The sequence below is a fragment of the Pan troglodytes genome, chromosome 11 (assembly GCF_028858775.2).
Source record: "Pan troglodytes isolate AG18354 chromosome 11, NHGRI_mPanTro3-v2.0_pri, whole genome shotgun sequence".
Lineage (NCBI taxonomy): Eukaryota > Metazoa > Chordata > Mammalia > Primates > Hominidae > Pan > Pan troglodytes.
In genome coordinates, this window is record NC_072409.2 from 23,445,105 (window position 1) to 23,472,621 (window position 27,517).

General features: G+C 41.2%; 1 long non-coding RNA gene across 1 annotated transcript in view; it reads left to right on the forward strand.

The window, feature by feature from the left end:
• The first annotated feature begins 818 nt into the window (after positions 1 to 818).
• Positions 819 to 27,517, forward strand: part of LOC134807633 (uncharacterized) — a 55,871-nt gene continuing 29,172 nt past the window's right edge. Inside the window, exon 1 of the long non-coding RNA XR_010148581.1 lies at positions 819 to 983. This is a non-coding gene — a long non-coding RNA (uncharacterized LOC134807633). The remainder of the gene's footprint in view (positions 984 to 27,517) is intronic.

A 27,517-nucleotide genomic window follows, 5' to 3' on the forward strand; every position in this document is an offset into this window, starting at 1 on the left:
GGTGCAGCAAACCACCATGGCACATGTTTACCTATGCAACAAACCTGCACATCCTGCACATTTACCCCAGAACTAAAAATAAAATTTTTTTAAAAAGAGGTGGCATACTGCCTGATGCACAATTAGAGGTATAATTAGTGCTCAGTTAATCAGAGGTATAATTATAAATACTAGCATTAATACTTATTTTTGGATATTTTGCCATGTGCCAGTCATGATGCTAAGTTTAATTGAGATCATGGGTCTGGGGTCTAAGGTTTGGAAGGGGTGTTGTGGTCAGAGTTCAGGGGCCACAGGTAAGGTCATATGGGGTGCATATGCACAAAGATACGTTTTAGACAGCCAGATCTTGGCTGAATTATAAGATCCAGTTAGGGGGTGAAGTAGGGATTAGCATGTAGTCAACTATGATGGGACAGGTGATTTGGGGTCACTGGAATCAGAGCTGAGAGATGGAGAGTAATGACTACTACTCCTTCCCACATCTCTTGTCTCGAATTATGTGACTCTGCTAAGCTTGTCTTTGATCCCAAAAGACATCTGTGCTGGCACCGGCTTTGCCATCTGGACTGCTGAGTAAGGAGCGAATGTTCAAACAGCTTCACCCATGGAGTCCAAGGAGGACGGGAAATTCCCCTGGAAGTCCAAAGTGAACCGAGGCCAAACTCTGGGCTTTTTCTGAGCAAACATTTTGAGAGAAACCAAAGTGATGATGATATAGAAGAACAACCGGGGCTGTCCCCTTGCACCGAAGCAAGACTGATGAAAACACAGGGATTAGTACAGATGATTCATTGCCAGTCCTTTCCCTGAGAGTGTTTGCTAGTGGCGACCCAATAAATACCGGATCTCCAAAAGCGCTGACAATTTGCAGACCGGGCCTGGGAGTTATAGAAATCACTTCCGAAATTGGTGGGAGGAAAAAGCGAGGTATGGAGACACGGGGGCGTATCCCTCTTCCAGAATTCACGTTCCTTCCTTTGGTAAGATACTTTCCTCCTCTTAAGTGTGGGTGACTCTAGAATCTAGATGAATGGTGCCTGAGATCCCAAACTTGCATCCCTCCTGTGTGGGTGAGAATTCATGTTTCTCTGTGAGTTCTGCCTCTGACACCGATGAGGAGGGGTGGGAAGCTGTGGAGGCAAGTGGGGGAGCTGCCTCACGTCTGATTATTAATAGTGAGGAAAAACTAAAGGTCTCTGGAGTGCTGCTTCAAACAGAACCTACAGTGAACAGAGCTTTAAAACAGGCAGTACTCCGTTCAGTATCTTGACTGTGATGGTGGATCCACAAATCTACATTTGTGATAAAATGTATAGAAGTAAACACAGAAAGAGAGAGATAGAGGAAAGAGAACGAGTTAAACAGGGGACATCTGCATGAGACCAGTGGATTGCATCAATCTCAATATCCTTGTCTTAATTTCCTATTGTGCTATAGTTTGGCAAGATACTACCATTGGGGGAAACTGGGCAAGGAGTACACAGATTTTTTCTGTATTATTTCTATTTTTAAAAACAGTTTGTTTTTTTATTGATTCAAATACCATACAATTCACTCGTTCAAATTCTACAATTCAATGACTGTTAGTGTATTCACAGAGTTTTGTGTCTATCACCCCAATCAATTGTAGAGAATTTTCATTATCCCAAAAAGAAACCCCTCACTCCTTAACCATTACTTTCTGACCCCACCATTTCCCAAGCTATAGGCCACTGCTAATCTACTTTCTGTTTCTGCAGATTTGCCTATTGTGTAAATTTCATATAAGAAGAGTCATAAAATTATGTGGTCCTTTATAACTGACTTATTTTACTGAACATTTATTGTAGCATGTGTCAATATTTCATTTTTTTATTACTAAATTATTATCCATTGTTTTTATTTATTCCTCATTTGACAGACATTATTTGGGTTTTTCCAATTTTTGGCTACTATGGATAATGTTACTATGAATATTCATGTACAGGTGTTTGAGTGGACATATGTTTTCAGTTGTCTTGAGCATATACTTAGGAATGAAATTGCTGAATCTATGGTAACTAACTCTACAATTAACCTTTTGACAAACTATCAGACTGTTTTCCAAAACATCTGCATCATTTTACATACCCATCGTTGGAAGGAGGATTCCAATTTCTCCATATTCTCATCAACGATTGTTATTATTAGTCTTTTTTTATTATAACCTCCTAATGGGTGTGAAGTGATATCTTATTGTGGTTTTAATTTGCATTTCCCTGATGGCTAATGAGGTTGAGCGTCTTTTCATGTGCTTATTGGCCATTTGTGTATTTTCTTTGGAAAAATGTCTATTCCAACTCTTTGCCCACCTTTTAATTAGGTTATTCATCTTCTTATTATTGATCTCTATTATTTCTCATAATTGCATGTGAATTTATAATTATCTCAATAAAAATTTCCATTTTAAAAAGAAGGATGTTGGGGAAAAATGGAAGGGAATTCAGAGGAAAAAAGTACAGTCATGCATCACACTCAATTCTGAAAAATCCATCATTAGGCAATTTTGTTGTTGTACAAACATCAGAGTTCACTTACACTAACCTAGATGATACAGCCTACTACAAACCTAGGCTATATGGTATAGCCTATTGCTCCTAGGCTACAAACCTGTATATCATGTTACTGAGCTGAATACTGTAGATCATTGTAACACGACGGTAAGTACTTATGTATCTAATCATAGAAAAAGTACAGTAAAAATAAACTATAAAAGATTTTAAAATGGTACACTTGTATAGGGTGCCTACCATGAATGGAGCTTGCAGGACTAGGAGTTGCTCTGTTGGTGAATGAGGGGTGAGCAAACATGAATGTCTAGCACATTACCATACATTACTGCAGATTTTATAAACACTGTACACTTAGGCTATGCTAAATCTATTTTTTAAATTTTTTCTTTCTTCGGTAAGTTAACCTTAACTTACTATAACATTTTCACATTATAAACTTTGTAATTTTTTTAAACTTTTTGAGTCTTTTGTAAAATACTTAGTGTAAAACAAACACATTGTACAGTTGTACAAAAATAGTTGATTTCTCTATATCCTTATTCTGTAAGCTTTTTCTATTTTTTTATTTTTTTACTTTTAAAACTTTTTGTTAAAAACTAGATACAAATACACACATTAGGTTAGGCCTACACAGGGTCAGGATAATTAATATCACTGTCTTCCGCCTCCACACCTTGTCCCACTGGAAGGTCTTCAGGGGCGATAACATACCTGAAGCTGTCTCTCCTATGATAATAATGCCTCATTCTGGAATACCTCCTGAAGGACCTGCCTGAGGCTGTTTTACAGTTAACGTTTTTTAAGAGAAGAGGAGTATACTCTAAAATAATGATAAAAACGTTAGTAAATGTATCAACCAGCAACACAGTTGTTTATTATAATTATCACATATCAAGTGTTACATATATACCTAATATTTTTATACAGTTGGCAGTGAAGTGGGTTTGTTCATACCAGCATCACCACAAACACATAAGTAATGCATTCTGCTGCAAAGTTACAATGGCTAAGATGTCACTAGGGAATATAAATTTTTCAGCTCCATTGTAATCTTGTGGGACCATCATGTATGTGGTCCGTCATTGATGGAAACATCGTTAGGCGGTGCATGACTATATTTCACCAGAGAAGATAAATAGATGACAACTCAGCACATGAAAAGATGCTCAACATCATTAGCCATCAGGGAAATGTAAATTCAAACCACGGTGAGGTCTAGCAACACACCTATCAAAATGGCTAAAATAAAAAGTAGTGAAAGGAAACAAATGTTGGTGAGGTTGCAGAGGAACTGTGTCACTCATGACTGCTGGTGGAGATGTAAAATAGTACGGCCATTCTGGAAACAGTCTGGAAGTTTCTTATAAAACAAAATATGGACTGCCATACAACCCAGTAATTGTACCCTTAGGCATTCATCCCAGAGAAATGAAAAGTTATATTCACACAAAAACCTGTTCACGATTGTTCACAGCAGCTTTATTCATGATAGCCAAAAACTAGAAACAAACCAGAAGTCCTTCAACAGGTAACTGGTTAAACAAACTGTGATTTATTCATACCAGGGAATTGTACTTAGCAAGAAAAAGGGGCAAACCTTGCATCAATCTCCAGAGAATTAAGCTGAGTGAGAAAAGGCCAATCTCAAAAGATTACATACTGTATGATTCCATTTACGTAACACATTTGAAATGACAAAATGATAGAAATGAAGAATAGATTCATCGTTGCCAGGAGCCAGGACGGGAGGGGTTCAGGAGACAGAGGCCAGGTGGCAATAAAAGGGCAACATCAGATGATAGATCTATTAAAATGTTCTGTATCTTGGTTGCATCAATACCAGTACCTGGTTATGCTATTGTACTGTATTTGTAAGATGTTACAACTTGGAGAAACTGGTAAAGCCAGTACTACACACCAGCTCTCTCAGATCTCTCTGATATATTTCTTACAACGGCATGTGAATCTACAATTATCTCCGAATAAAAAGTTTAATTTTTGAAAAAGGAAGAGGCAATGTCTTCATAGCTCCACGTACAACTCTACCAATTAGTAACTGTGTGATTTGGGGCAAGTTAGTATTGTCAATTTTTACATCTGTGAAATGTGGATAATGCCTACTCACGTAAACATGATAAAGATCAAATAAAAATATAAGTGAAAGAGCGTGTAACTGGCTGTGTACAGTGGCTCGCACCTGTAGTTCCAGTGCTTTGGGAGGCCGAGGCAGGTGGATCACTTGAGGCCAGGAGCAGGAGTTCAAGACCGGCCTGGCCAACATAGCAAAACCCTGTCTCTATTAAAAATACAAAAATTAGCCGGGTGTGGTGGCACATGCCTGTAATCCCAGCTACTCAGGAGGCTGTGGCACAAGAATCACTTGAGCCCGGAAGTCAGAGGTTGCAGTGAACTGAGATTGTGCCACTGTGCTCTAGCCTGGGTGACAGAAGGAACCTCTTGAAAAAAAAAAAGAAAAAAAAAAAAAAGGAAGAGACTGTAACTAACAAAGAAATCACTACAACTATTACTATTCTCTGTCGCAATCCCTTAGTGCAGTCCACAGTGGAGAAACGTCCATTCATCATCATTTGACTTCCTCATTTGATAATAATGTAGCCACTGTGAGAAAGGTACCCGAACACAAACACACTAAGTCACACTTGAGTAGGAGTGATAAGAGGTTGCCAACATGGGAGGGTTCAGGTGCTTTGAAGGGCTCGGGATTAAAGGGAAACGGGCCAGGTTTTGAGCACTTGTCAGCGCCTCTCAGAGAGAAGATGCAGGAGACAGCCCACGCTGGAATCGGGTCACAAGGCTTACGGACTTTGGTAGCTAGAAGTGGGCCTTCTGACCTCCCTGCCTGAGTTTAAATTTCCTCTTAACCTTGTGGCCTTGAGAAGGCCACTTCTCTCTGCCCCAGGTTTTTCTTGCCTGTTAAACAGAAATAACAATACCTCCCTTACGTGGCTGATGAGATGATCATCCCCAGGACATAATGTCCTTTCTCAGACTCCAGACATTCCTCTGCCAGTGTCATCATTCCTGCCAAATTCAATTAATGCCCAAATTGTCATTTATTATTATTTTGTATTAAGCCAATCTTTTTCTTTTTACTTAAATAACATTTTTTGTCAAAGACAACAGAAGCAGATGTACATTTATACACATTTTAACCTCTCTGAAAACAGCATGCTTCTTACAGGCAATGGTATATGATGGTTTAATTAATAGAATAATTCTTCTTTCTTAATGGAATATATAATAGTGATTTTTATAATCAGTGGCATTTTAGATTCTATTGAATATGAAGTGTCACTTCTTTAAATAAAAAATCAGCTTTGCTTATTAAAATAAAAGAAACCATTTAAATAAATACATTTGTTAAATTACATTTTAATTAGATTTCCAACATGATTAAATTTCAGCTAAAGTGTGCTGCCTGAAAATAGTTTAGCCTGAGGCCTGTTTCTGATCTATTAAAAAAGGGAAGTTTAGCAAGCAAAGAGAGGTAGTCATAACTTACTAATATAGAACTGATAGGATCTCCACAGTGCAAATAGAATATATTTCCATGTTACTAATAGCCACACTATGTAGCACCTGAAACTATCTCTGTTAGTAGCAAGTGGCTGTCTTTAAAGAAGAGTAGGAGGAAGGAAGAAGTTCATGTAGGACATACACAGAGCAGTTCTGCATCTCTGCTTCTGATCACTGGGAGCTGGAGGCAATGTACACACCATTCCCAGGAGAAGGAAAGCATGCAAGGTAGTGGCTGCACACTGAGAGATATTATGTACCAGTTAGAAATGTCAGATAAAAGTGTATCCATTGATGCGGACAGAGTCTTAAAATGTTAAGTGAAGGAATAAGAAACTGAATAAGATCTATATCACACTATCATATATGTACATTAAGACATGATACATCCACCATAAACACTGCACATTTTAAAAAATATGCATATCCTTAGGATGGGCTCGAAGAGGGTAGGAAAGGTGATCAAGGGTATGGGGAAGAAAATAATATTAATAAAATAAAAATAAATCAAGAGATGTTATTTGTACCAATGATGATGCTGTGCCCTGACATAAAGTATGTGAGTAAACCAACTATCCATGTGAAAAATATAAATACAAACGTAAAGCTCCTAACAACCATATGAGTATACAACAGATACTCAGTGAACGCTAATTACATGCCTTTAAGAAAATATACAGAGGCTGCCCGCAATGTCTTCAAGAATTCCAAGTAGTACTGAATTCTCAGTGACTGTCTCAAGATAGCCATCACATATCCCCTTGTCAGAAACCTGCATCAGTCCAATTCTCCTCTACCACTACCCACACACACATTGCAGACTCGTATAGTTCAGGCTGACCTGCCACCAACAACCACCCCTCCTCCAACACCACAGGGCATCAGAAGCCAAGCTGACTCCCCTGAAACAGACTCATAGACCCTAATAAGTTGATCCAGGTGGAAGCTGCTTACGGATTGAGTCACAGCAACCCATTATACAGATGAGAAACTGAGGCTACAGAGGGGCAGAGACTTGATGGGATCTCACAATGAGTTAAAGCCAATTCCATAACTAGGACTAGGTTGTTTTTCTTCCACACATACATTCATCCCTCCCACTCCACGCAAGGTTTGTGGACCTACCAATAAAAAAACCAGTAGCAAAGCCATTGAAATAGAATTCCTATCCTCAATGGAGCAGATATTCATATCTAGGGTGCTGCCTACCAGCTACAGAGGGAATGGGACATAGGAAATTGCTGTCAGGGCAATAAGCACCCTAGCAGATGAGACAGAAGCGATACAGCCAAGGGTGTCATTTTCCAATGTTCTTATCACTGAAGATGATCTGTTCCCTGGCAGATACAGGATAGAAAGTCAGGCCTGTGGGCTGCCTAGCATCTTTGCCTCAGAAAAATGGTGGGTGGCAGATGTAAGAAAAACAGTGTCAGGGTCAGGGCAGAGGTATGAGCCATCCTATTAGAATCATCTCATATTCCCAAAGTATGTCCTTTTCACAGCTCGTAAGAGACTTAAAACGCTAAGTAACTTGCCAACATTCACGAAGCTAGCAAGGGGTTGAAGAGGGATTTTAGCAGAGTGCATGTGTCTGTAAAGCCTTAGTCCCTTCCCTGCATGGCTTCCTGAGGCCACAAAAAGAAAATCAGAAGTGCCATGGAGCTTTAGAGAAGAGAGAGCTAAGGTTTGAAAATGGGGAGGTGGGCCTGAATCCAGGAGGATTTCATGTACCTCCATCATTGACATAGGACTTAAATGAAGGGTACGATTTCTCCAGGCGGGCTGGGGAAGAGAGTTTCAGGTGGACAGAATGCGTTGTAAAGGCATCCGGCCAGGCAAGCACAGAGCATGCTGGTGTGACCAGCAGGTTGATTCTGTTAGAACCTGGGGCATGTGAAGTTGAACAGAAAACAAACGGCATGAAAGGCAGCTCGCTGCATATGGAGGAAAGCAGGAGCCATCAGGCCAGCCGTTGTGCACACCACAGTGGGCACTGCAGACCATGGAAGGAGTTCAAGCAGAGGTGGACATGGCCAGAGAGGTTCTCCATCCTCCCCAGAGTTCCCTGTCAGTACCTGTGACTAAGGGGGTGGGGGGTCAAGAACACAGATTTTGAGCCAAACTTACTAAAGTTTGAGTCCAAACCCTGCCATAAATTAGCTGTAATCTTGGGCAAGGGGCTTACCCTCTTCGGTAATCCTTTGAACATTCCTGACACATAGTAAGCACGGTATTTGGTATGGGTTAACAGTGGTGATGATGAAGATTATAACAGCAAAGGAAGAGGAGGGGGTAGAAAGAGGATAATGAAAAGAAAAAGGCCAGGCACAGTGGCTTATGCCTGTAATTCCAGCATTTTGGGAGGCCGAGGCGGGCCGATCACCTGAGGCCAGGAGTTTGAGACCAGGCTGACCAACATGGAGAAACCCCATCTCTACTAAAAATACAAAATTAGCTGGGCATAGTGGCACATCCCTGTAATCCCAGCTACTCAGGAGGCTGAGGCAGGAGAATCACTTGAACCTGGGAGGTGGACGGAAGTCGCAGTGAGCCGAGATCACATCATTGCACTCCAGCCTGGGCAACAAGAGTGAAACTCCATCTCAAAAAAAAAAAGAGAGAAAATAAAAAAGAAGAGGCAGAGGAAGAAGAGGAGAGGAGAAGAGGAGGAAGGGGAGGAGGAGGAGGAGGAGGAAGAAGAAGAAGAACGCAGCAGCAGCATTTGTTGTAATATAGAGGGAAAGGTGGCTCCAGGAGTCAAAACTTCCTGAAAAATAAGAAGTCACTAACTCCATCAGCTAGTAGGATTCTAAGAGGTCTAGAGACATGGTCAGGAGCCCCTCCACGGCCAAGACCCACTTCTGCTTTTCTGTCTTATAATAGTGCCAGCACACTGCTGGGCCTGCCAAAACCAACAACAATAAACATGTATTTAGAAACCACATGTGCTAATCACCATACTAGTTGCTAGAGACTTTAAAATGAATTAGACCCAGCCCCTGCTTTCAAGGATCTTATAGTCTAGTAGATGGGGGTGGGACGGGGGGACAGACTCATAGGCGACCACGGAAAAGGGAAAAGCCAACCGACCTGAGCACCAGGTTGAGCTTTGAGTGAAGAGCTGGGTGCTCAGGGGTAAAGAAGGTACTTCTGACTGGAGGCATCTATGAAGAGGGAGCAGAGGCTTCAGCTCCTTGGATCTGAAAGAAAGCTCAAAAAAAAAAAAACCAAAAAAACCAAAAACAAACAAACAAACAAAAAACACAGAGTCTGCATCTGAAAAGAACAGGAATCAAGCAGTTCCAGGGTTCTAAGAAGCAGAAAATGAAGGCATAATTCTGACCATTCCTTGAAATGAATGTACTCCCATTGTTTTGCCAGCTTTGTCTCTTCTGCTTAGGATTCAAAATCCTGAAGGTTCATTCTTTGGGTTTGAGAAGGTAAACCATCAGGAATTTCCATCTGGGAGCACGTTCATTTCCCAAAAGTAATTTCAGTCGGTGTTGCCAAGAGCAGGAAAAAGATAAAGGTGATGAAAAGGAAATAAAGGAAATAAATGTCAACTAGAGCCTTGGCAGACAGAGCTGGTTTCCACCCAGTCTCCTCTGATTTGGTTCAAAAAGGCAAAATACTCTATTTAAAATTCCTCCTACCAACCCTGCACACACACACACACACACACACGCACACAAAGCATGCACGTGCACACGCCAACATCCTTGAAAATAGAAGTAGTTGTAAGATCCAGTTTTGCCCAGTGCGTTGTAGGTAATATTCAATTAGTAGAGGTCATGGTTAACTTCTTTGAAATGAAATGTCCCCTCTGGCTTTTGGTCCTGCCCTTCTTTGCACCGGAAAATAATTGTGATGGCTGGAGGAGCAGCACCCATCTTATGACCTGAGGCTGAAGGATATACTCTAGGGTTGGGGTTGGATGACTTTGTAAAAGGAGGGAGACTAAGTCCTCAATGACTTTGTAAAATTATTTACTTTTTAGTAGAGACACTGAAACTCAAGCAGCCTAATTCCAGAACCCACATTACAATTAGTTTGATGAGTGTTGGTAGCAGGAGGTTTGGAGGTCTCCTTCCATTGATACTCAGCTCAAATGGCCCTATGCAGGAAACCTTGCCTAATTCCCAGGATAAATCAGGATTCCTTCATTTTATAGGTTCATGGCTCACCATCATTTTCCCTCTGGCAAGTTACCACAGTTATTTGTGTCACTATTTGTATGATGCCTACATCTACTACCAGACTCTAAGCCTTGCAAGATATAGATATGGATCTAAGACTAGATCCATATCTCTGTCTCCACTGATCTATCTATCTATCCCTGTCTATCTGCCAACCTACCTATATAAAGCCTTTGTATTCCTGATGCCCAGCACTGTGCCTTGCATAACATAGGTCCTCCAATGTTTGCCAAGAAAATGAATGAATGAATGAATGAAAGCCATGAGTTGAAACCACATCTTCAGAATCCTCCATCATCTTTATTTCTACCAAGAAAAACAAGATGTGAACAAACAAATTTAGGATTTCTCAGTTTTTTATAAGAACACAGACACCCTTGAAGATTCAAGGGCTGATTGTTCAATACGATGGCCCTTCAGGGACTTCCTCTGGGCATCGCATGGCTTCTCAGGATGCACAAAGATTACAAGGGCAGGTCTGGTTTCCTCTTTAGGAGAGATTGAGTGAAAGAAGAATCTGGTCCTACCTGAAGTCTGGGGATCATGTGTGTGTGATTATCAAGATTCATGCTCTGTGCCACTCCCCTGAGAGACCCCCAGGCTGTCCCCCCCATCACCCTAACCTCTGATCAGTCTCCAGGGTCAGTGACAGAAAGCAACAAGCCTTTCCACGGTTCTGAATTTGAGCTGCTTGTGCATTAAGCACTGTCAGAGCCACATCAAAGGCTAAGGTTGGGTTGCCAGGTCTACACTGAAAGTCCTCAGGAGCCACAGCTCGGGAGGCAGGGGCTCTGGAGGCGCCCCCAGCTCCCTGGGGGACCAGGTACTTTCCTGAAGAGAACACATCACTCAGCTCTTCCTGTGCTTTTACTGTAAACTCTTGGTTTATGATGCACCTAAGAGGAAGGACAGAGGGGAGAGAGAGACAGAGACAGAAAGACAGGGGAGGTTGACTTGAAAGAAGCACAGCACACAGCAACTGATTCTTACATGTTCAGAGCTGGGAGTGGCAGTCCCCACTGAGAGGCAGAGACTGAGGCCCAGAGAGGGAAAAGTGGCTTGCTCATGCCCAGGAAGCTGAGAGAGGAGAGAGGCAAACCCAGGCCTCTTTAGCCAGTTCTCTTTCCACCACATCTACATAGTCACTCTTCCTGAGAACCCTCTAGGATCCAGAAATGAATTGAGCTCTCTTTGATAAGAGAGGACCCCAAGAAGGAGCAGGGGAACGGCAATTATAGGTACCAAGAGCCAAGTATGCTCATGGCACAATGGCGGACTCAAGTGTCATCCCTTCCAGCATGTGATAGTCACTGCATCTCAGAAAATACATAAATGAAAAAAGCCAAGGCCTCTGCCCTCACTGAACTCCCAGTCTACTGGGAGAGTCAGACATGCGCCCAGCTCCATCCAATACCTGGCAGCCTTGGAGAAGGGTTAGCAGTGCACAGAGGAAGGATTTGATGGTCAAGATGGGAGAGGTGCAATGGGAATCAGCAAAGGCGTTCTGGCCTTCGGGGTGAGTATGTGTTCATTGGTGGAAGAAAGGTCACCACAAGCAGAGGGACATAGGTAGCAAAGACCTCAAAGTGGGGAAATACGTGGTGTAATCCTGGTGAGTCACCCTGTGGCTGAGGCTTAGCTTTTTCATAAGGGACAGTTGCAGAGAGCTGACTAGGAAGGTAATTTAAACCATTGATGAAAACCCCAAAGCCGGAAGCCTGGCTTTGTGAATGTCTTAGTGCCCAGTGCAGGGCTAAGCACCAGAGACCCATGCTCTGGATGAATGATAGTGGGGCCTGATCATTGCCTACCTGGGGGCTTAATGAAGTGTAAAACCATGTTCACATCTCCTACCACCTGGGAGTTTGTGCCAAAAAAACCCCTAAAGACCACTTACAAAGCAGTACCTATCAAATACTGGATATTCTGAAGCACAGAAATCCTGTGGTAGACATGAGGATGAGTGGTCAACATAACCCCATCACCCATCTAAAAGCTTTATGAAATGGCTTACAATTAATTCTTCCAGAGAATAAAGAGACAAGAGACCTGAGACACAGTGACAAGCACATGGCAAAATGGATGACATCTAAGTCTACCATCGTGCCTATGTATGTTTGGCTTTATTTATTTATTTATTTGAGACGGAGTCTCCCTCTGTTGCCCAGTCTGGAGTGCAGTGGCGTGATCTCGGCTCACTGCAACCTCCACCTCCCGGGTTCAAGTGATTCCCTTGCCTCAGACTCGGAGGAGCTGGGACTACAGGTGCCTGCACCACCTGTACCGGCTAATTTTTGTATTTTTAGTAGAGACAGGGTTTTGCCATGTTGGCCAGGCTGGTCTTGAACTCCTGACCTCAAGTGACCCATCCGCCTTAGCTTCCCAAAATGCTGGGATTACAGGCGTGAGCCAGCACATCCAGCCTGCCTTTCTCTTTTAAAAGAAAGAATTTTCTGGGGTGCTCTGCTTTTCCTCATCCTCATCCCGTCATAGGAGGGGATGCCCTTTTTTCACCTCAATCCACATTAAGGGCCCTTTAAGAGGGTACACAGAGAGTTAGACCAGAGGACCCCAGAGTGAGACGGTTTTGAACTCTGGCAAGTAAAGGGAATACTATCTACTGGACCTTTTAAACCTGGAGTCTTATTTTACTCTTTTGTATGCCCAAAACTGAACATATATTGAATATTAGTAACCCACCTGCAACATGCTCTGCAACAAGGACTGAGGTCCTTGCAATGATTTGGAGATGTACCTTCACTACTGCATATAAAGACGTACTTCATTCATTTTAACTGCTGTAAGGTGTACCCTCACATTTTACTTACCCATTCTCATGCTCAGCCTTTTTATAAATGTAAAAGAAATGCATGGTCAATACTGTGGAGTCCTAATTAGGGAAAGGAAGTCAGGCTGGAGGGACCAGGGGAAAGAAAAAAGAAGAAAGCAGATCAGCTATAAGTCTGCCTCTCTCCATGGTCCAGCACATATAGCCCTCCTGCACCTAACTTATCACCAGACACCTGCAAGTTAGCTCACTGCAACCTTGGCGTTATCAGCACTGCACAAAGCCCTCCTCAGCATACAGCATGAACACCATTTTATAAAATCCCCAGCAAGCCTTTGTTTTCTTGCAGTCGGCTCCTCTCTTACCAGCTGCCTGTTGCAAACTCGCAACTTATTTTCATATTTTCTTTAATAAATCTGCCTTTCTTCATCTACAGCTGTCTTGGTAAATTCTTTTACCCCCATGCCACCAGCCCAGATAGTCACTGCTCACCCGTGACAAATCCAGAAAACTTGGAATATACAAAAGGGGAATACTTTAAAGCCTGTTACACAGAGGGATGATTTAGACAAATCACTCTGGCTGCAGTGTGGAGGTTAGGTAAGTGAAGGTGAAACAGGAGGCAAGGAGAGACACATCCTTGTCTGAGAGAACAATGGCCTGGTCACAAGTGATGACTACAACCCAGACTTCAAAGTCCAAGTTGCTCTGGCTTCAAACCCCAACCTTTTTTTTTTCCCCATGATGACATATAATATATTCATAGTAGGGTGCCTGCCAAGACATCAAACACGTTATCTGTTAAGATGAATTTAAAATTTAAGTTAGCCATTCTTCTATTTAGATATATACATATTAAAAAAAGACATCACCTAGAAAAAAACACTTCTGTGGGCTCCTCGAGTTACATAAATGTAGGTGATACTTGCAGTGGGGCAAGAGGAGCCCAAGACAGAATCATGTATTATTGCATTAGAGCTGTCACTTCGGGAGACCAGGCAGGGGTACACAAAGCAAGGGGGTATACCCAGAGAGGGACCAACTTATATAAGGAGTACAGGTAATCTTTGCTTACTTTTGTGAAATGGTATGCATGCATTCTTAAGTTAACATTGTTTTATGACATTGTGGGGAAACAAAATGTGGATAGTTGCAGAGAAAACCAACAGAAAGCATTAATCCCTGGGAAGTAATTGATATTAATGTCACTCACTTCCATGATGTTTTGTATAGTTAAGCACTTTGCATAGTCAAGCATAAATTTACTCTGCTTGGGGGGAACGAATAAGACCACTAAATATTAACATTCCTATTTCTTTTTGCCTCCTTTGTCCTCTGCCCTCTGGCCACCTGTAGTTGATATAAAGAATACAGTAGAAAATCTACTACTTAATGTTGTGCTACTCCACTGTGGCGAATATACAAATCCCAAATGTCAGATAGGGTAAGGCAGTATGGAATTTACGCAGTTGGGTGTGAATTCTTGCTCTGCTATTGATGAGCTCTGTGACCTAGGTCACATTCATGGAGGTTGTAAATGGCTACAATCACATAGACCTTACACTTGTGTTTCTCTGAGTATTAGTAAATGAGATAACATCTAGTAAATGAGATAATATTTACCAGAAAATGGTGTGCACCCAATAAATAAATAATGGATGGAAGCAGGAGATGTGCTTATCTGTCTATCTGCTGCTCCTCATTCCTTTAATTCCTTGACTCCACCCTGGAAAATTCAATTTGAGTTTTACACGCTAGGCATGAAATGTTAATAAGAGATGGTGGGCAGCTGTGGCAGGCATTCCTAAACATTCCTCCTAGGTATTGCACTCAGCCCTGGGGGAACCAGGCTGTAAGCTAGGGGCCTCTAGCCAGGTCTCCGGTGCCATGCCAGGGCAGGGTGCCCCAAGACAAGGTGGAGATCCCCAAATACCTACACCTCTGCCTCAAGCACTCCATAGAGCTTAACAGCCCCAGCATTTAAATTGGATGTGAGCTGTTTATCATAATCTATGTTAATATCAGAGAGGTGCTTGAAAAATTGAGAGGTATTCCCATAATGCCATGCATTTGAACTACTTCCTAAGCATGTATATATGGATCATCTCTTTTGGTCTTTGTAACAAACTCATGGGGTTCACTGAGCAGGTACAAGTCTCTTACCTTTGCAGGTGAAGAAACTGCAGTCAAAAGGTGATGCATTTTGCTCATGGTCACAAAATTAGCATGTGGTAGTGTCAAGGTGAAACCCAGAGGGTTCATCACTAGACTGACCTATTGTATCAAGGACATACTCAGCTTAGACATCCATTGATGCCTGTGAGCATACAACTGCATGACTAATTTTGCTGCCTGGACATCGTTTCCTGTCATATACACCTCAGCTTATCCATCCCATCTCACTGCTGAGTGTATTTCTTAGTAACCATGAGATTATTAAAGAAAACATAAGTTTAAAAGGACAGGTAATTATAATCTTTTCCATTCACACTTCAAATTAACACTTGGTACAAATGATACACTCCCAACTCTGTAGCGGAGTTTGCTACTGGTCTCCTGAGCCATGTAGAAAAAAGGAAGATCCCAAGGACTCAGCCTTTCACCTCTTTGGCACTTCCTCAGAGCCAATATACTGGACCTCCCGATATATTCCAAGATAGGATTATATTAACATATTATTTCATCTAAGATTAGAAGAGTAATTATTAACAGGAAGACATGTTCATTAAGAAAAAATTTTAAATATGGAAAAATATAAAAATGAAATCACCCATAATTCTACCTTATGTGTACGTGTGTATGTATCTACGTTTATATATGTATGTATGTGTGTATTTGCGTGGGTGTGTTTCTGTGCTTTTCTTCTTCCTGTGCTTATGAAGCTTGTGGTCCTAACCCTCTTCCACACATGCTCACACTCCATGGGCAGGAGGAACACAAATCCTCATGTGGCTTCCTTTCTACTTATAGAGCGCAGTGCGGGGACACCATGCCTAGGAATCTTATGTGGCCTTAGATGCAGAAAAGTGGCTGTTTCAAAATTTCTTCCTGGTTTTTGTGGGCATCATGGGTTGAGGGCTTTATAATTGTGTCCCCTTCTTTAAAAGTGGAAAGGCTGTCGGGCGCGGTGGCTCACGCCTGCAATCCCAGCACTTTGGGAGGTGGAGGCGGGCAGATCACAAGGTCAGAAGTTCAAGACCAGCCTGGCCAGCATGGTGAAACCCTGTCTCTACTAAAAGTACAAAATTTAGCTGGGCTTGGTGGCGGGCGCCTGTAATCCCAGTTACTTGGGAGGCTGAGGCAGGAGAATTGCTTGAACCCGGGAGGCGGAGGTTGCAGTGAGCCGAGATCGTGCCATTGCACTCCAGCCTGAGTGACAAGAGCAAGACTCCATCTCAAATAAATAAATAAATAAAGGGGAAAGGCTCTGGGGGACTGCCAATTCCCCAGATAGACCACTGTTTATCAGCAAAGACCAGTTTTTACTGACCAAATATGGGAGAGTACTGCCTTGAACAAGTTTTAGTTTGTCTTAGAAAGAGGAGGTCCAGGGTTTGGGGGTCTGGATTCCAGTGTTGCAGGCAGGTTTTGTCATCTGATATCTTAGGATTGGTGGACACTGAGAGGCTAGAGGCTTGGAGGTAGTCTTCCTAAGTAAATGGATGTTTGATAAGCAAGAGGGTTTTTCCAGCTGGGCAACCTGTTGTCTTAAGAGAGATGATGTCTACCCAGATGAGCATCCAATTGGCCTGGGCAGAATAAATGGGTTTTCATGAAGTGCCTGAGGTTAACAATGAAGTTATTTACTGGTTTACAGCTTTATCTTCCTAGGCAAGAATTTTCTGGAACAAACGGTAAAGTCATGTTGGACCTTGGTTCCTAGTCCCTGATCACCCAATTTAAACAACCACCAAACTCAGTAGCAGTGTGGAGGAGTGACTGAGCCCCAAGAAAACATTTGGCAATGTCTGGGGACATTTTTGGTTATCTTCACCGGGAAAAGGTGCTTCTGACATCTAATTCACATAGCTTAGGAGTGCTGTTCAACATCTTACATAGCACAGGACAGACCACCACCCCTGCAACATAGAATTATCCAGGCTAAAATATCAAAAAAATCAAGGTAAGAGACTCTGACCTGTAAGAAAATGAAGATTCACTCTGAGGACATTTGAAGAGGGAAAGGAGAAACAGGGACCAGAGGGCAAGAAAGCAAAGTTAGGAACCATGAGGGGACCCCCTGGGAAGGGGCCAACTTAAAAAGAAGTCTGGGACCGACCATATGACTGAGTACATCATATTATTAGTGATGTTTTATGGTCAACATTGTAGTAAAGCATTTGCCTACATCATTAAATATTTTTTGAAAACATGGCTTTTAATGGTTTAATAATATCTTCATGTATGCCTGTACCATAACTTTTTAACTAAGTCCTTATTTTTTGAAGGCAGAGTGTTTCTGATTTTCTGATGTTGTCAGCCATAGAGCAATGAACACTTATCAATACATCTTTGTGAACATCAGGTTGTTTCCTTAAATTCTTAGACATAAAATCGTTACATGAAAGGACATATATGTTTTCTATCTTTTGATATATGTTGCCAAATCAGTTTTCAGAAAGACTCCCCAATATACATTTCCAACAGAATTGATAGAGGGTCCTTGGGATTTTTTTTTTTCAATGTTTATGCTAAGGGACCAGTCACTACCATAAAAGATTTTTCTACCTGATCCTTCCCACTCTTTCTTCCAAAGAATGCATCTATTCAGAAATATTGTGCTACTATGGCTGCCTCAGCCTTCCAGATTCCAATTCTCCCTTTTATGGAATTATTAAGAGTAGTTGAAAGTTGAGAAAGCAATTACCTCCCTAATGATACCCTAGAAATCTGAACCTTTTAGTATAACGTCAAGTGATTCCATTTGAAAAGAGGGAAGAGGAATTGATAAGCACCTAACATACCACCCCACCTTTCAAAATGGAAAAAGTAAGATCTAAAGAGAAGATGCTGCTAGTTTCACAGAACCAGGGGAAAGTTGAACCTAAAATCCAAATTCTTTATTCTTTATCCAGTGCTATTTCTGCTGAGTCCAGCTTCCAAAAAATACAGATAAAAAATACTTTAACATGTGACATTTTCATAGATAAAGAAAATTGGGCTCAGAAGAGTTAGGCAGCTTACTTCTGATGACAGAGCTGGTAAGTGGCAGAGCTGGACTCCAACAGCTTCTATCCAATTTGACTAGTTGGATAGATGATCTGACTTGACTAGCTGGATCTGATGATCCAGAAAGCGAATAGTCCATAGTTAACTTATTCATAGGAAAGCCTCAGGTGAAAAGATGATGCTCTCTTTCATATTAATGAATATTATAATATGGAGTTAAATCTAAATTAATTAACTAGTGGATTCCCTTTATAATAGAAAAATTTATGGTGTACACTGTGGTGCTATCATTCTAGCCAACACAGTCTACAAATTTACTGTCTTACAGGGTGGTCACTAGACATGTGGAGTTACTGAACACTGAAAATGCAGCTAGTTCAAGTTGAGATGTGCTGTAATGTACACTACAAAATAAACTTCAAGGACTCAGTATGAAAAAATAAATGTAAAATAACTTGTTAATAGTGTTTACATGATTAGATGAAATAAAATTAATTGTTAAAATTCATTTTAGCTGCTCCTTTTTCCTTTATTTACTGTGGCTACTAGAATTTTTTTTTTTAATTTCTGTGTGGCTTATGTTTCTATTGGACAGCACTGGTCTAAACTACTTGCTAATTCTGTGATCAAGTCATCTCAACTATCACCCAGCAGAAAGGGCCCTAAAGATGGAGAGTAATTTGATATCTGATCATCAAAACTGTTGACAACACCTAGAATCTTAAACTGTTAGTTCTGGAAGGAACCTGCAGCAGAAACTTCTAATTGTTCTACAATACCCATTATCCTCTTCTCTTGGAATCATGGAACCCCAGTTTTTAGCTGGCAACGTATATCAGCTAAGAATATAGACTCTATTTCTGTATTTCCTAATCTACCTTGCAGATTGGGTGAGCCCATGTGACAAACTTCAGGCCAAGGGAATGTGAGCTGAAGTACTATGTGCAGCTTCCAGGTTACATACTTAATCATTAGATATTTTGCTTGGCTTTGTATGTTTTCCTGCTTTAGGAAAAATATAAAGGATCCTGGATCCTGGAGGATTTCTTGGAGTAGAGACACCTATAGCCTATCTTGAGCCCTCTACATGAGGAAGAAGGACATTTCCATCTTCCTTTAATACAACTAATTTAGTCTTAATTAATACAGATCCTGGAAGTCGTTTTTGTTCAACACTCCAACATTACAGGATAATTATATATCAGAGAGGACTACAATTACCTAAATTCACACAGCAACTTAGCATGAGCTGGGTCTTGAACCTAAAGCTTATTATTATTTATCCTTCCCTACCATGCATTGCACTCAGCTATCTTATCCAATTTACAGTCTATAAAAATACATTCCAGAAGATGTGATGCATAAATGAACAATTATCCTTTGGATCTTAGAGATAAGAATTTCAGTTTGCTCATATATTTTTGTTTTGAACTGCATCCTTAAAACAATGATTTGTGTAAACTACCCATGATGCAATATTAGCTTACTTAAGCGAGAGACACACAGTCATAAAATAAACTTATTCATGACATCTCGCTGGAGGCACTAAAACAATAAAATGTAATCCTGATGTCACTTGCTACCTCCCTGCCCTTTAAAATCCAGATAAGGCTGGCTCAAACGATCAACTCCATGCTTCATGGAAGACCAAAGCCTGCAGATTTCTGGGAAAGAAAAAGGGGAGACGGGAGCATGGGGGATTTGTATTCTGGTATCTCCAAATCTAGGTTTCTGATTCTGCAAATGCTGTTTTGTCCACATGGCTACAATCCAGACGAGAAACCCCACCCTTCTTCAATTTCTACACATCCATACACTCATCTTGCACAAAGAGCTAATAAGTATAGTGCACTTACTTGAAGATTTATTTAGTAGCTAGAAAAAGGATTATTATATCACAACAACTTCAAATTGGACATTAGGCATCCCCCTTGTGAAGCCCTCCTTTGGCCACTGTCTTAGTTTGGGCTGCCATAGCAAATTACTATAGACTGGATGGCATAAACAGCAAACACTCATTTTCTTACAGTTATGGAAGCTAGGAAGTCCAAAATCAAGGTACCAGCAAAGCTGGTATCTGATGAGGACACTCTTCCTGGTTTGCAGACAGCTACTTTCTCATTGTATCTTCACATGCAGAGACAGACAGAGATCTTGTGTTCCCTCCTTATTTTATAAGGGCACTCATCCCATCATAAGGGCCCCATCTTCATGACCTCATCTAACCTTCTCTACCCCTCAAAGGTCCCGCCACCAAATACGATCACATTGGGAATTAGTATTTCAATATGTGAATTTGAGGTGGACACAAATATTCAATCCATAACAACTACCTTATCATAAGGCAATTCCATAAGATGCTTTTCCCAGGGTCACTACTAGGCCATAGGGACACCTCCTTCAAGTGCAGACCCAGAAAATATGACTTAGGGATCAGGACACTGGTTTCATTGCAAACCCAGCCAGCTGCCTCAGCCAGCCAGTTGAGCAAAGGCAACTTGCACAACAATGCATATTGTTGTAAAGCTCTACCTCTGTTTACCCTGTGGAGTCCTCAGCCATATACCATCTTTCTAGTCCCTCCTTCTCTCATCCCCTTATAAACCACTGATCTCTCCTATTCCCCAGTGATACAGAGATGAGATATATCTCTTAACTCCTCTTATATTCTCAGGTTGGACAGCTTAGCTATAGCTTTCCTTTTGCTTGAACTCCTGACAACCCCTTTGGGGTCTTACCTGCTACTCAGAGAGGCTTCACATATGATCTTTCAAATAAGAAGGACTCCTTCTACTACATCCTAATGTCAGTAGATGTTAGTGCCCCCTCCCCAAATTCATATGTTGAACCCAAATCTGCAGTGTGATAGTATTTGCATGTAGGGCCTTTGGAAGGTGATTATTAGGTCATTAGGGTAGAACCCTCATGCATGAGAGTAGTGTCCTTATAAAAGAGACCCCAGTGAACTCCCTTGCCACATCCACCATGTGAGGATGCAGTGAGAAGACAGCAGTCCATGAATGAGGAAGGAGGCCCTCACCAGACACCAAATCTTCCAGCAACTTGATCCTGGGCTTCTTAGCCTCCAAAACTGTGAGAAATCACTGTTCGTTGTTTATGAGCTACCAGTCTGTGATATTCTGTGATAACAGCCCAAGCAGACTTAGATACACTTCATAGATGAATTTTGGTATAAGCTGTCAAGATATTAAAAACTTCTCTAACTTAGAAAGCAAAAATATATAGTACCTCCAGGCTCTGTCTTTCACAGAGGGAAATACACAAATATACCTCCTGAAAAGCTAAGTCTGGGACATTTCCCAGAGGGTGGGTGAGAACACAAAGTCCAGACAAATGCCCTGTTATGTGGTTGTTTCTCTTCAGTCTATACTCAACAAAGGGCTTACTGGCCTCTGTTTGATGGACAGTCATTCTCTCCCAAGGCAATTGCTGTATCTTCTATCATTGGACCTAGTTCCATCACAAGATGGATACTTTCTATAGAATATATCCATAGCATAGGTCCAAATGTTTTAACATGGAATTCAAGACTCTTTACACTTTGGAGACCACCAAATCTCCAGCCTTGTCTGCATCTCCTGCCCTTTGTAACCTCCTTTTCATGCCTCTCATTTTTGTATACGTTGCTGTTTCTGCCCTGCCTAGAATTCTTTGTCACCTTTCTAAAACTAGAAAAATTCTGTTATACCATAAAATGTACTGCAACTTCCCCAGGCAGAGTAGTTCATTTGCCCCTTTGTTTTCCTAGAGCTCCTCCTCCAAATCTTCATTATAGCCCACACAAGACCACATTGGAATGCTTCCTTAAATCCTCTGTTGCAGAAGAACTGCATCACCTATTTCTCCAGCTCTCAGAACACAGCCTAAAATACAGTGCCTAAGATACATTGGTTTGGATTGTTACACAATGACAGTATCCCCTCTTCTCCAAGACAGTCCTCAAACACACAAAAACAATGACCTTGCCCATCTTTAGTCATCTCTTCTCTGGCCAGCCCTTAGTACCTTCCACTGGTCTTTATGTAGCATGGACTCCATCTTTGTCTTCTTTACCTGGATATTTTTCTATTTCCTAACTCACTCTGATAAATGGGATTCAATGTCATGTTCCAGAGAGAGCTCTGCAGAGCCCCAAGGACCATACCTCAAAGAGATAAATTATTGTGCTTAACTAATTGTTCAAGATTTCATTCCCCTACTGGAGCAGAGACAGGGTAGCTCAGATCAGGACGAGATAGACCTCTAGACCTACCTCCACAGGTGTACCCTATAGGGCCCTTGGGTACACCTGCCCTGCACCTGGCTTCCTCCAGAGTCCTCACAGCTCTGAGCTGTCCTGTACACCCTACTTTCACAACTGCCAACTTTTTTCAACTGTTTCTCAGATTTTTAAAATTGACTATTTAAAATTATTGTACAAATTAATGCACAATTATTATAGAACCTATAAAATACAAATAGAGCTTAAGAAGAAAATAAATATCATCCAAAAATCTCACCATTAAAGATAACACTACTGGCATTTTGATATTCTTCCAGATTCATTTTCTGCATAGACAGAAAGATATTTACATTTTTAATCAAATTCTATCATCCCATATATGCCATTTTGTAAACTGTATTTTTGTGGAAAAATTATGTTGTCACAAACACCTGTCCAAGTCATTAAAAATATATCTTACATGGGTATTCTTAGCATAGTGTCCCATGGACTGGCTTCAGGAAAATTGAAGGACCTTCTGAAATTGTAAGCTGACATTTGTGTGTATGTGCATAACTTTTTCTGGGGACAAGTTCTATGGCTTTTGAAGCCTTAAAAGGTTCCATGTGGCCGGGTGCAGTGGCTCATGCCTGTAATCCCAAAACTTTGTAAGCACGAGGCAGTAGGATCACTTCAGACCTGAAGTTTGAGACCAGCCTAGAAAGTATAGCCAGACCTCATCTCTATGACAAAAAAAGTTTAATTAGCTGGGCATGGTGGTGGGCACCTGTAGTCCTAGCTACTGGTGAGGCTGAGGTGGGAAGATCTCTTAAGCCCAGGAATTCGAGGTTTCAGTGAGCTATGATTGCACTACTATATTCCAGCATGAGTGACAGAGCAAGACCCTGTCTCTAAAGGGGGGGGGGGGTGTCTATGAACCAAAAATTATTAAGAACAAATGACCCATCATCGTTTTTACTGACTATATAATATTCTATTTTGTAGCTGCGTCATACTTTATTTTTTAATTTCCTATTAGACATTTAAGGTGTTTCCACTGCATCAAACTCACAAGCAATTCTGCTATGGCTATTCCCAGAAATACATGTGCTCAGACCCATTAAGATCTCTTTCAGATTAAGCCCCAGACTAGGATTTACTTGCCTAATAGACATTAATCTTTTTAAGGTACTTCTCTGGTTCTTATTTGGTTTTATTTGGAGATTCTATTCTTTAGTTTTCTAAGTGTAACTCTGTAACCAATTATCCCAAGTAGTCCCAAAAGCCAATTTTTTCCTATCTTGCTTTCAGCCTTGAAACATATTTTGAAGCTCTTTGTTTCTCCCTTTTCCACCAGGTACATTCGTGAACAGTACTCACTTACCTAATTCTGTTCTTGCTTAGAAATTCCAAAGGCCAATATTGAAACAAACCAGGCAGAAAGACCCAGCTACAGAATCCTCCTGCTTAAGGGGAGTTACAAACATTTAGCCCATCACTACCAGGCTGAAGTCAGGGTGACTCAAACCAGACCTCCAGATGGGCAATTACTGAAGACAGCCATTGGAACACGACGTGCAAACCTGCACCTGCACCCTAGTGCACCACTCCCACATGTTCCACACACATTTTCCTTCTTTTTTTTTTTATTATTATACTTTAAGTTCCAGGGTACATGTGCACAATGTGCAGGTTTGTTACATATGCATACATGTGCCATGTTGGTGTGCTGCACCCATTAACTTGTCATTTAACATTAGGTATATCTCCTAATGCTATCCCTCCACCCTCCCCCCACCCCACGACAGGCCCCGGAGTGTGACGTTCCCCTTCCTGTGTCCAACTGTTCTCATTGTTCAATTCCCACCTATGAGTGAGAACATGTGGTGTTTGGTTTTTTGTCCTTGCAATAGTGTGCTGAGAATGATGGTTTACAGCTTCATCCATGGCCCTACAAAGGACATGAACTCATCATTTTTTATGGCTGCAAAGTATTCCATGGTGTATATGTGCCACATTTTCTTAATCCAGTCTGTCATTGATGGACATTTGGGTTGGCTCCAAGTCTTTGCTATTGTGAATAGAGCCGCAATAAACATACGTGTGCATATCTTTATAGCAGCATGATTTATAATCCTTTGGGTATATACCCAGTAATGGGATGGCTGAGTCAAATGGTATTTCTAGTTCTAGATCCTTGAGAAATCACCACACTGTCTTCCACAATGGTTGAACAAGTTTACAGTCCTACCAACAGTGTAGTGTTCCTATTTCTCCACATCCTCTCCAGCACCTGTTGTTTCCTGACTTTTTAATGATTGCCATTCTAACTGGTGTGAGATGGCATCTCACTGTGGTTTTGATTTGCATTTCTCTGATGGCCAGTGATGATGAGCATTTTTTCATATGTCTGTTGGCTGCATAGATGTCTTCTTTTGAGAAGTGTCTGTTCATATCCTTTGCCCAATTTTTGATGGGGTTGTTTGTTTTTTTCTTGTAAGTTTGTTTGAGTTCTTTGTAGATTCTGGATATTAGCCCTTTGTCAGATGAGTAGATTGCAAAAATTATCTCCCATTCTGTAGGTTGTCTGTTCACTCTGATGGTAGTTTCTTTTGCTGTGCAGAAGCTCGTTAGTTTAATTAGATCCCATTTGTCAATTTTGTCTTTTGTTGCCATTGCTTTTGGTGTTTCAGACATGAAGTCCTTGCCCATGCCTATGTCCTGAATGGTATTGCCTAGGTTTTCTTCTAGGGTTTTCATGGTTTTAGGTCTAATATTTAAGTCTTTAATCCATCTTGAATTAATTTTTGTATAAGGTGTAAGGAAGGGATCCAGTTTCAGCTTTCCACATATGGCTAGCCAGTTTTCCCAGAACCATTTATTAAATAGGGAATCATTTCCCCATTTCTTATTTTTGTCAGGTTTGTCAAAGATCATATGGTTGTAGATGTGTGGTATTATTTCTGAGGGCTGTGTTCTGTTCCATTGGTCTATATCTCTGTTTTGGTACCAGTACCATGCTGTTTTGGTTACTGTAGGCTTGTAGTATAGTTTGAAGCCAGGTAGTGTGATGCCTCCAGCTTTGTTCTTTTGGCTTAGGATTGACTTGGCGATGCGGGCTCTTTTTTGCTTCCATATGAACTTTAAAGTAGTTTTTTCCAATTCTGAGAAGAAAGTCATTGGTAGCTTGATGGGGATGGCATTGAATCTATAAATTACCTTGGGCAGTATGGCTGTTTTCATGATATTGATTCTTCCTATCCATGAGCATGGAACGTTCTTCCATTTGTTTGTGTCCTCGTTTATTTCATTGAGCAGTGGTTTGTAGTTCTCCTCGAAGAGTCCTTCAAGACTAAACCAGGAAGAAGTTGAATCCCTGAATAGACCAATAACAGGCTCTGAAATTGAGGCAATAATTTATAGCCTACCAACCAAAACAAGTCCAGGACCAGACAGATTCACAGCTGAATTCTACCAGAGATACAAGGAGGAGCTGGTACCTCTGAAAATATTCCAATCAATAGAAAAAGAGGGAATCCTCCCTAACTCATTTTATGAGGCCAGCATCATCCTGATACCAAAGCCTGGCAGAGACACAACCAAAAAAGAGAATTTTAGACCAATATCCCTGATGAACATCGATGCAAAAATCCTCAATAAAATACTGGCAAACCGAATCCAGCAGCACATCAAAAAGCTTATCCACCATGATCAAGTGGGCTTCATCCCTGGGATGCAAGACTAGTTCAACATACGCAAATCAATAACATAATCCAGCATATAAACAGAACTAAAGACAAAAACCACATGATTATCTCAATAGATGCAGAAAAGGCCTTTGACAAAATTTAACAGCCCTTCATGCTAAAAACTCTCAATAAATTAGGTATTGATGGGACATATCTCAAAATAATAAGAGATACTTATGACAAACCCACAGCCTACATCATACTGAATGGGCAAAAACTGGAAGCATTTCCTTTGAAAACTGGCACAAGACAGGGATGCCCTCTCTCACCACTCCTATTCAACACAGTGTTGGAAATTCTGGCCAGGGTAATCAGGCAGAAGAAAGAAATAAAGGGTATTCAATTAGGAAAAAAGGAAGTCAAATTGTCCCTGTTTGCAGATGACATGATTGTATATTTAGAAAACCCCATTGTCTCAGCCCAAAATCTCCTTAAGCTGATAAGCAACTTCAGCAAAGTCTCAGGATACAAAATCAATGTGCAAAATCACAAGCATTCTTATACACCAATAACAAACAAACAGAAAGCCAAATCATGAGTGAACTCCCATTCACAATTGCTTCAAAGAAAATAAAATACCTAGAAACACCTTTTCCTTCTTAAACCCCTTCACTCAGCCGAAAATGTTGGAATGGTCTTTCAAAGGCATGAGCCTGGCCATCCCTCAACTGCTGGCATTTGGTTAATAAAACTCCTTTCCTTTCACCACATCTCACTTCATGTCTTTGGTCTCTGAGCAGCAAGCAGCCAGACTTGAGCCACAACTCCGGACCATTTGGGGCTCTGCTCAGAAGCCCCTCCTAAACTCAGAAGCATGTCATCCCATCAAGTCTGCTTTCACCCAATCACCTTCCACTGAACACTCAAATTAACAGATTTCATAGCACGCTCCTTCTGGTTTCTTTCAGCTGTAGGCAGCTTCATTGAATGGAACTGAGACAGAGCATTGGACTTCGTCTCAAAACATTGAGACATTGTCTCAAAACAGTGAGAGGGCTTTCTCTCACTGCTGTTTCTGCTGGGTGAGGGTATAATGCAGTTGTTGTCCATCTTAGCTTGCTTCTGTGTACCAAGCCACCCATCATTAAAGCAAGCTGAGGTTTTTACTTCTTTCCTGAGCTTATCATAAGAGACTTCCTCATCACAATCCACCTGCCCTTATGCATCCATAGGTGTAAACTAAGGGAGAGATGCTAATGCAATGAAGGTACATGGCATGGGGATCTGAGTCACATGTTTGTGTAGCTTATGTGTAAGTAGACTCAGGCCTTGGTACTTATTATCCCACACTACTACTTCTGCCTTACAATGGATTGCTACTG